This window comes from Puma concolor, chromosome C1 (genome assembly GCF_028749965.1).
Source record: "Puma concolor isolate L17-30 chromosome C1, mPumCon1.1.hap2, whole genome shotgun sequence".
Classification (NCBI taxonomy): Eukaryota; Metazoa; Chordata; class Mammalia; order Carnivora; family Felidae; genus Puma; species Puma concolor.
The window spans coordinates 217,070,670-217,081,437 of NC_141674.1; positions in this window are offsets into that span (position 1 = coordinate 217,070,670).

The window sequence follows — 10,768 nt, forward strand, 5'->3', positions numbered from 1 at the left end:
GGTGTCGAGATGTGAAGAAAGGAAGCGTGAGTCCCGGGCCCTGTAAATTGCTTCCACGAGACAAACCTCAGCCCCGGATCGCGGCTACGTGATCACCTGAAGGAGGCGCTGGTTTTGCTGACCATCTCTCTTCCTTGCTCTTGTTTCTGTGGGTTCTCTGTTCTCTTCTTCTGATGTGTAATTCTTTTCCCTCGGAGTTCCTTCATCTGTGCTCTGTTCCCTTACAAGTACTGAAGTGAAGTGCTTGCCCAGTGTTAGCGGAGTTGCAGAGGGGGCTCGTAAAGAGGGAAAACCTTCCAGGTTTGGTAGGCGGTGTTGGGAAAAACCCCGGATCGGAAGTTAGGAGGCACAACATTCAGATCCGTTCTGGCATCGCTGCTTATGTGGAGTGGGGCACGTCAGGAAACTCTGATTTCCTCACCTGAACTCATGCATTCATTCGTTCATTCATTCATTCATTTATTATTTTTTAAAAAAATTTTTTTTTCAACGTTTATTTATTTTTGGGACAGAGAGAGACAGAGCATGAACGGGCGAGGGGCAGAGAGAGAGGGAGACACAGAATCGGAAACAGGCTCCAGGCTCCGAGCCGTCAGCCCAGAGCCCGACGCGGGGCTCGAACCCACGGACCGTGAGATCGTGACCTGAGCTGAAGTCGGACGCTTAACCGACTGCGCCACCCAGGCGCCCCATGGGACATCTTTTTTTTTTTTTTTTTTTTCAACGTTTATTATTTTTTTGGGACAGAGAGAGACAGAGCATGAACGGGGGAGGGGCAGAGAGAGAGGGAGACACAGAATCGGAAACAGGCTCCAGGCTCCAAGCCGTCAGCCCAGAGCCCGACGCGGGGCTCGAGCTCACGGACCGCGAGATCGTGACCCGGCTGAAGTCGGACGCTTAACCGACTGCGCCACCCAGGCGCCCCTCATTCATTTATTTTTGCGCTCACTTGTTCATCAACCATCACTTGTTAAGTTATTTAAAATAAATGGCGCCACTCTTCCTTCAAAGGACTCACACTCTAATGAGGAGACAGACAGAACTCCAACCCTCACCGGATGTGAAAGGCGTGCTAACGGAGGAAGTCCTGGGGACTCACTGGAGGGCCTGTGGGGGCACAAAGAGGTGCGAGAGTGAGCTGCAGGGCAGCTGGGGCCTGAGCCGAGTCTGGTAGAGCAGGTGCTTGGCCATGAAGAAGGTCAGGAAGGAGATTTTAGTCCAAGGAAGGAGAAAGTCCCAATGATTCCTGTTGAGACTTTACCTACCAGGCTCTGCCTCTAGCAGTCGATTGCCCAGCCCTCCAGTGGTGTCCCTAGGGGACGGTCTTCATCGCCCGTAGGGCCATGAAAAGTGTGGAAGGCGGCATGACAACACAATAAACTCTGCCATTGGCCCTACAGTCTGGGCCCCGCCATCTTGTCTGCCCAAAAGGGATCGGGTCAGTATTCCCCGGGGGCTGGCTGTGGGACGAGGTTCACCACGGTCCTTGGCACTTGGCAAACATCCAAACGACTGCATCAACACAGGGCAACGTTTTGGAAATTATTCACGACTTTGTTTTTGCCTCTTTGAGAACATGACCTTCTCCCTAGTTGGCCCAGGATCTCCATCTGCCTGGGCTGGGAGGAGGGAGCTGAGAGGAGAATCCTGCAGGAGGGCAGAGGTAATTCTCAAGTTTCCAACGTGCTTAATAGGATTAGGCAGCAAGAGGTTAGCCTTGAGAAGCGGGATATTGTCTTGAGGTGGAATCACAAATTCTTTATTCCCTTACCTTGAGTATTCTCCCCCCTGCCATCACCTTCATCACAGATGACAGAAGGAAGGCAGGGCAATGCAGGGCATCTGGTGAGAAGATGCCAGACTCTCGTCATTATTTACATCCATGTGAGTCAATGAAAAGAATTTAACAGTCTCAGTCACGGGGGGTTGGCTGCCCTTCCAGAAGCCTGCAGGGGGACAGGGCCATGCTGGCCTTCCAAACAGCTCCTGCCCCCCAAGTTCTTCAAGCGAGCATATGCTTGGAAAATGACTACCAGGTAGAAAAAAAAATGGGGGATCTCTTATTAATTTCAGGGAGGCACGAAGCAATCCCAAGAATTTGGAAGCATCGCAGAAACTTCTTGACAAATCTCTGGAGCGCATTCCGTGGTTGAGCCGGCACACATGTCCACTGATTTGCATTTTTAAAAGGGGAGCGTGTTGTTGTAGAAGTCTCTGGATTCCTGTCTCTTAGAAACGCTGTGGTGCTTCCAAGGCGTTAGCGCCGGATTAGACATGGTTGCTGGAAGCAGAAAAGTCTGCAAATTATCCTTCCTTTGGGGGTGATTGAGTTCTTTAGTTTGCTTTGCTCTTAAATGGTGCTTATTGGCTGCTTGTGAAAATAGAAACAGAGCAGGATTTGTTCCAGGGCTGAGCACCCGGGGTCGAGGGGCAACGGACCAATATGGCATCTCACTGCATTCCTCCCTTTTTGTCCTAGGAGGGTGCCACGTGGGGCTGTGCATTCGAAAGATAAAGAGACGCTTGCTATCAAACATCCGAGGCATTTCCTCCCACTCTTGAAACTTGAAATTTAATTTCTTGCCTTTCCAGAATAATATTTGACATATTTTAAAAAGCTGAAAAGCACCACAAGGCTCATGGTGAAAAATAAGTCTGTGCCCTGCCCACCCCCACCCCCAACAAAGAACCGAGGCAAACACTGAAAAGCCTTTTGCCTGTCTGTTCTGCTTTCTTATTTTCATCTCTCTCTCTTTTAAAAAAATTTTTTAACGTTTATTTATTTTGAGAGACAGAGACAGAGCGCAAGCAGGGGAGGGGCGGAGAGAGAGGGAGACGCAGAATTGGAAGCAGGCTCCGGGCTCCAAGCTGTCTGCATAGAGCCCGACGTGGGGCTCGAACCCACGAGCCGTGAGATCATGACCTGAGCTGAAGTCGGCCGCTTAACCGACTGAGCCACCCAGGCGCCCCTGTTTTTATTTATTTTTGAGAGAGAGAGAGACAGAGAGACAGAGAGTGAGCAGGAAAGGAGCAGAGAAGAGAGAGACACGCAGAATCCGAAGCAGGCTCCAGGCTCCGAGCTGTCGGCACAGAGCCCGATGTGGGGCTCGAACCCACGAGCCGTGAGATCATGACCTGAGCCAAAACCAAGAGCTGGACGCTTAACCAACGGAGCCACCCGGGCGCCCCAAGGACTCCTTTTTCTAATGCCCCTTCGCCACCCCCACCTCGATGTAGTAAACGCTTCCCACAACAGCCATCCTCCCAAACATCATTGTTCGATGCTTACACGATCATGGTTATATCTGTATTTTCCACAGCAACTCCCCGTGACCTCGTGTGGTTGTCACTGTTGCTCGATGTCAAACATTTGGGGATCTACCTTCAGGGTACGTGGCAAGACTTTTTTCTGCTCCCTTTGAATCCAGGCGGGGCGGCGTGGGGGGCGGGGGGTGGGGGTCGTGTGACTGATCTGGCCAACAGACTCCGGGGCATTTAATTGCTGATGTGAAATCCTCCAGGGGTCTCTTTGCATCAGGCACCACAAGTTACCCGCGTTCCAGAAGGTGTTTGCTCCATCAGTCTGGGTCCTTTTGTGACTATGATGAGGACAGTCCCTTTCTTTTTCAACTGGCGGTGCACGCGTTTAGCCATAAGCAAAAGATAAAATCTGGTTGTTTTAAGCTCCTGTGGTTTGGGGGACCATGTTGGTTAGCACACTGTAACCAAAGTTTTCCTAACTGAATTCTTTCCTGAGCAAATGTTTATTTTTCCTGGAAATAGCAATGCGTCATTTTCAAAGGTTTGCTTAATTTTCTCTGTGCCAGACAGAAATTCAACTCCAAAGTCTACACTAAGGGTATAAATCGCTTCTCAGTATTCTTTGTCAGAGACTCTATTAATTCCATCTTTTCTTTGGGGCTCTCTGTTCAGGGGTGGCCTTCTAGCCTCCTGCACAATGGTCTTCCTGGAGACCGCCTTCACCTCTCTCCTGTGGGGCATAAATCCCCTGCTAACTTGTTTTTGGCCAATGAGTTGTGAGCAGCAATGTGGTGCGTGACCTTTGGAAAATGTCCTTAAAGAGAGGAGGCTCACGGCACCTGGGTGGCTTAGTTGATTAAGCGTCCAGCTCTTCGTTTTGGCTCAGGTCATGATCTCACAGTACGTGAGTTCAAGCCCCGAATCGGGCTTTGCCCTGACACTGTGGAGCCTACCTGGGATTCTCTCACTCTGACTCTCTTTCTGCCCCTCCTGCGTTTTCTTTTTCTCTCTCAAAATAAATAAATAAGCTTAAAAAAAAAAAAAAGAAGAAGAAGAAGAGGCCCATCTTTTTCTTTCCTTCTTCAAGCTGCATGGGATAGAATGTGATGGTTGGAGCTCTGGCAGACTTTTTGGACCATACTGACAAGATGTCTTGAAGGAATCCAGATCCCTGGTAATTGTGGAGCCTCCAAACAAGCACTGGCCTGCCTATCACACTTTTATTGATGGATGGATGGATTGATTGATTGATTGATTTTAACATTTATTTATTTTTGAGAGACAGAGACAGAGCATGAATGGGGGAGGGGCAGGGAGAGAGGGAGACACAGAATCCGAAGCAGGCTCCGGGCTCCGAGCTGTCAGCACAGAGCCCGATGTGGGGCTCGAACTCACAAATTGTGAGATCATCACCTGAGCGGAAGTCGGATGCTTAACCGACTGAGCCACCCAGACGCCCCACGCTTATTTTTTTAAATGTGAAACATAAACATATTTTATTTAATCTGGTTTTGAATTTTTGGTCACGTGAAGGTGAAGCCGATTCTGAATAAACCGTCCTTACGCTTAGCTAGCTCTTTTGTCGTGGTGAAGCACATCCTCTTATCTATCATGGTTTGGTTAGGAAATAGAAGAAGTTGTTAAATCATTACTTCACAACTTTCATCAAAATTCATTCCAAGCGGATTGAATAAGCACAATGTAAAACGGAAAACTGAAACATCTAGGTGAACAATCAAGACTTCGACCTGGAGGCTTTCAAAAGATGACCATGGTAGAAATCAACAACAAGTTTAACAAAAATGTAAACACAAAAATAAAATCTTTCCTAGGACATATCACACCAAAAACAAAATGAGCGAAAACTAATAGGAAGCCGTAATTAGGGGCGCCTGGGGGGCTCAGTCGGTTGAGCGTCCGACTTCGGCTCAGGTCATGATCTCACGGCTCGTGGGTTCGAGCCCCGCATTGGGCTCTGTGCTGACGGCTCAGAGCCTGGAACCTGCTTCCGATTCTGTGTCTCCCTCTCTCTCTGCCCCTCCCCTGTTCATGCTCTGTCTCTCTCTGTCTTAAAAATAAATAAATGTTAAAAAAAATTTTAATAGGAAGCCATTATTAAAACTCAGGGCTGCTGGTCAAAAAGGTTCTTCCCTTTACCCAGGGTTTCTCAGCGTTGGCACTCTTGATATATTGGACTGGATAATTCTTTGTTAGGGGGTCTGCACATTGCAGGAAGTTCAGCAGCAGCTCTGGCTTCGAGATGCCCACTGGCATCCTGTGCCCTAGTTATTGACAACCCAAATATCTCCAGACACTGCCGCACGTCCTTGAGGAGCAGAGTCAGCCGGGGGTTGCGAGCCACTGCTCTGCGCGGGGGTCTCACATTTGAGCGTGCATCAGAACCACCTAGAGCGTCTGTCAAACACAGATGGCTGGGTCTTCTCCCTGGAATTTCTGACATAATTGGCCCCGGGTGGGGTTTGAGAATTTGCATTTCTAGTAAGTTCCCAGGTGGTGCTGAAGCTGCTGGCCTGGGGACCACACCTGGAGAATCTCTGATCTGTAAGCTTTGGCTGGCAAAAACACATCACCCCTAGAATATAAAAGTAACAATAATATTGACATTTCCAGAACATGGAAAGGCTGTGACATGCCTACGATGTCCCGTAGGCAATCGAGGGACATCTTGACAGTGGAGTTCAGGAGTTTAACATTTTTTTTTTCAACGTTTTTTTATTTATTTTTGGGACAGAGAGAGACAGAGCATGAACGGGGGAGGGGCAGAGAGAGAGGGATACACAGAATCGGAAGCAGGCTCCAGGCTCCGAGCCATCAGCCCAGAGCCTGACGCGGGGCTCGAACTCACGGACCGCGAGATCGTGACCTGGCTGAAGTCGGACGCTTAACCGACTGCGCCACCCAGGCACCCCTAACATTTTTTTTTTAACGTTTATTTATTTTTGAGACAGAGAGACAGAGCATGAACGGGGGAGGGTCAGAGAGAGAGAGGGAGACACAGAATCTGAAGCAAGCTCCAGGCTCTGAGCTGTCAGCACAGAGCCCGACGCGGGGCTCGAACTCACAGACTATGAGATCACGACCTGAGCCGAAGTCGGATGCTCAACCGACTGAGCCACCCAGGACCCCCCCCCCCAATTTTTTTTTTAACGTATTTATGTTTGAGACAGAGAGAGACAGAGCATGAACAGGGGAGGGTCAGAGAGAGAGGGAGACACAGAATCTGAAACAGGCTGCAGGTTCTGAGCTGTCGGCACAGAGCCTGACGCAGGGCTCGAACTCGCGGACTGCGAGATCATGACCTGAGCCGAAGTCAGCCGCTTTACTGACTGAGCCACCCAGGCGCCCCCAGGCGTTTAGAAACTGTGTCGTTACAAGAGACTGCATGATAGAGGCAAAATTTGTGATTTCTGGTTCAGACAAAGACTTGGTTTACATTTGCTCTAAACTTAGCGATTTTTCTCAAGTAATATTACTGTAGACGTGACCAAAAGAAAAAGAAGCACTCTCAAGAGAAATGATGGAGATGTTAGCAATGACCCTTATTAGTCTGTGTTATGGACGACCACCGTCTTTATTCAAACTTTTTCCAATTGCTTGTTAAGCTTCCCGTGATAAACGTTATGTAGACGTCCAGGAGCTATGTAAGAAAAAAGTTCTAAGGCCTTCTTCACTTACTGCCACGTAACTTTTAAGAGCTTAACTAAATAATTTTTGTGGGAAGGGCAGAAAATTGCTGGAATTAATGCTGTATACCTTGCTGAAGACAGGCCAAAAAAAAAAAAAAAAAAGTAATAATGAAATAAATCATGACGGCCTGAATTTCATTGGCTGGCTTATATATAATCTTCTAGGTTTACCAGAAATGATGCATTTTTAGATCATCACTTCTTCTAAAAAAATGTTTATTGGGGCGCCTGGGTGGCGCAGTCGGTTAAGCGTCCGACTTCAGCCAGTTCACGATCTCGCGGTCCTTGAGTTCGAGCCCCGCGTCGGGCTCTGGGCTGATGGCTCAGAGCCTGGAGTCTGTTTCCGATTCTGTGTCTCCCTCTCTCTGCCCCTCCCCCGTTCATGCTCTGTCTCTCTCTGTCCCAAAAATAAATAAACGTTGAAAAAAAAAATTAAAAAAAAATGTTTATTCATTTTGGGAAGAGCGCAAGTGCGGAAGGGGCGGGGGGGTGCGGACAGAGGATCCGAAGTGGGCTTTGCACTGAGGGGCTGACAGCCGCGAGCCCGGTGAGGGGCTTGAACTCATGAACCGTGAGATCATGACCTGAGCAGAAGTCAGATGTTCAACCGACTGAGCCTCCCAGGCGCCCCCGGATCATCCCTTCGTAGCACCAACCAGCCCCTGCTCTCCATTGTTTATTGTAGCCAAGCGAATCCAGCCCTGGAATGATGTCTCTGGTGCCAGCAAACTACAAACAAAACCAATCGCCCTGTGCCGGCAACATTGTTTCACTGTTACCTCCTTCATCTCCTCTATTCTTTTGCAATTACTTTAATTAGCACTGCTCACTTAATGGGACCTTGGAGGTTGGAGCCAGGTGGTGCCATTAGTTAAATCTGGAAGACTCTAATGGAATTGAGTTCAAACCAGGTTAAGAGTAAGAGAATTATAGATCTCGTGGCACACTGCTTTGTGTGACCTTTGGCGCCTTGGAAGTTACTGCTGGCTCGAATCGGAAAGAGCTTGGATGAAGGTTCCGAGAGACCACGTGTGCGCCTGTCTGGATGCTGCAGTTCGGCACGGACAGGACAGGCGTGTCCCTGCCTCATGGAGCGTGTAGTCTAGCGATGAAAGACGATATCAAACAAGCAAGCAAGACCGCCAGGCTTTGCGATGAGGGCTCGGAAGGGAGGAAGGGGAGAGCTGATGTGGAGGGGTGAAGGGTACGCGAACTTTAGGGGTGCTCGGGAAAGCTCTCCAGGGAGATGCTACTTAACGCTGCTACCCGAATGATGGGAAGGAGCTGACCTGGGGAAAACACAAGGAAGGAAGGCCCTCACTGTCAGAAGGAATCGGGCACAGAAGGGCTCTGGAATGGAGGTTGTTTTGTGTCCCCAAGGAACTGCGAGGGCACCTGCATGACCGGGACCCGTCCAGGAAGGCCGGTGGCCCGAGGGGAGGCCGAAAGCTGCTGGGTCCAGAGGTGTTGCATGGGGCAGACAGACATTTAGACCCTGAGATTATCAGGGATTTTTAAAAGTCTTTGTTTATTTATTTGTTTATAATTTATTTATTTACTTACTACTTTTTTTTTTTAATATTTATTTATTTTTGAGAGACAGAGGGAGACAGAGCATGAGCAGGGGAGGGGCAGAGAGAGAGAGAGAGGGAGACACAATTCGAAGCAGGCTCCAGGCTCCGAGCCGTCAGCACAGAGCCTGACGCGGGGCTCGAACTCACGGACCGCGAGATCGTGACCTGGCTGAAGTCGGACGCTCAACCGACTGCGCCACCCAGGCGCCCCAAGATTTCATTCTTTTTGATGGACCTTTGGGCTCTTTCCATGGCTTGGCTGTTGTTGATAGCGTTGCCGTAAGCACTGGTGTGCATGTGCCCCTATGAATCAGCGTATTTGTGTCTTTTGCACACAAAACTAGCCGTGCAATTGCCGGGCCGTAGGTAGTTCGAGTTTCAATTTTTCGAGGAACCTCCGCACTGTTCTCCAGAGCGGCTGCACCGGTTGGCATTCCCACCGGCAGTGCAGGAGGGTTCCCGTTTCTCCGTTTCTCCGCGGCGTCCTCGCCGACACCTGTTGTCTCCTGAGTTGTGAACAGCCTTTGTGGCAATGTGCTGATGAATGGGATGTGTGCAAAGAGCACCCTTGGGCTCGGGGCGGTAGATGTGTGTGAACCGGCCGGTAGGCGAAGTCATGAGACGCACGATTTTGACCCTTTGTGCAGAGGGCAGGCAAAACAGAGGCAATATTTTGATGGATCACGTTGCCTCCTGTGGTAGCGTCCATTTAACGCTTGCCCACCCCACTTTCGCTAGGGCACAGCGGCGGTGGTCAATGGACCCCGTGTCTCCTCCTCCTCCTCCTTCCTGTCTGTAACAACGGGCCTGCCTCTGACCAGCATCCCTCCCCGCACCGCGTCCTTGGTAAACGGCCGCAGTCTCACTGAGTACAGGAGATTCGTCTCTATAACATGGGTGGGTCTCATCCGATCAGTTGAAGGCACCAATCGACAAAAAATGACCTCCTCGGAGCAGAAAGGAATTGGGCCAGCAGATTGCCTTTGAATTCAACTGCAACTCTCTTTGGGTCTCCAGCCTGCTGGCCCACCTGGCAGATTTTGGACTCTCTAGCCTCCACCGTTAGGTGAGCCAATTTTTTAAAACAAATCTGTCTCTCTCTTTTTCTGCTTCTGTCTCTGTCTGTCTATCTGCCTGCTTCTCTAAACACCCTGTTGGTTCTGTTTCTCTGTAGAACTCTGATTAATAACACACTGCAGGGGTGCCTGGGTGGCTCAGTCAGTGAAGCATCTGACTTCTTCAGCTCAGGTCATGGTCTTGAGGTTTCTAAGTTTGAGCCCTGCATCAGGCTCTGTGCTGACAGCTCCGAGTCTGGAGACTGTTTTGGATTCTGTGCCTCTTTCCCTCTTCCCCTCTCTGCTCCAGTCTCTCTCTCTCTCAAAAATTAGCCTTAAAAATTTTTTTAAAGTAGCTCACTTTATATTTTACTATTTATGCCCATTTCACAGACGAGGAAGTTGAGGTTCAGAGGCATCGAGTGCTGTGCACAAGGGTAGACGCTTGATGCGTGTGGAGCCGACATTCCGGGCTAGGTCTTCCTGAGCCACAGCACAACGCAGCTTCTCATGCACGAACATGCACCGTTTACTATAAAGTATCTCTCGCTTTTAAGACTCACCAGCGACGTTGGGCTCTTACGCCACGTGAAAATCATCAGCACGCACACACCTTTTGGTCTAGGTGATGTGCACAAAGGTCCGTTAGCAGAGAAGCCCGGTCACCAGGAAGCTTCCTGCTGCACATGTACTTGCCTGACACACTTAGCTCCTATACATCAAATTATCTCCTTTGCCGCCATCGTTTCGAAACACATCTTGCGGTAGCCACACCGTTTCCGTACGCATCAACCGCAAGATCTTTAGGAACGGGAGGGGGAACCAAAGGGACGACCGTTGAAAATGCACGGTTTTGCCGAAAATACGATTACACCCCCTCCTTCTACACATGCAACCGAAAGGAAGAGACGGAAGCAGCACATGTGGATGAAATTAAGACGGAAAAACAAACAGCACACGCGGGGGCCCCGGACCTCCCGATGTCTTTGGCCGTGGGCTAAAGTCCCCCACTGAGGGCAAAACTTCAAAAGTAGCCTCAACCTGGCCCGTTTCCATAGGAAAAGCCAGCAGCAAATATTGACCCCAGGATCAATGGTTTCTGTCGAAGCCGCAGCAGGCAGGCCAGAGAGGCAGGGGGAGCAGCAGGCAGGCGGAGAGAGCAGGCCAGGTC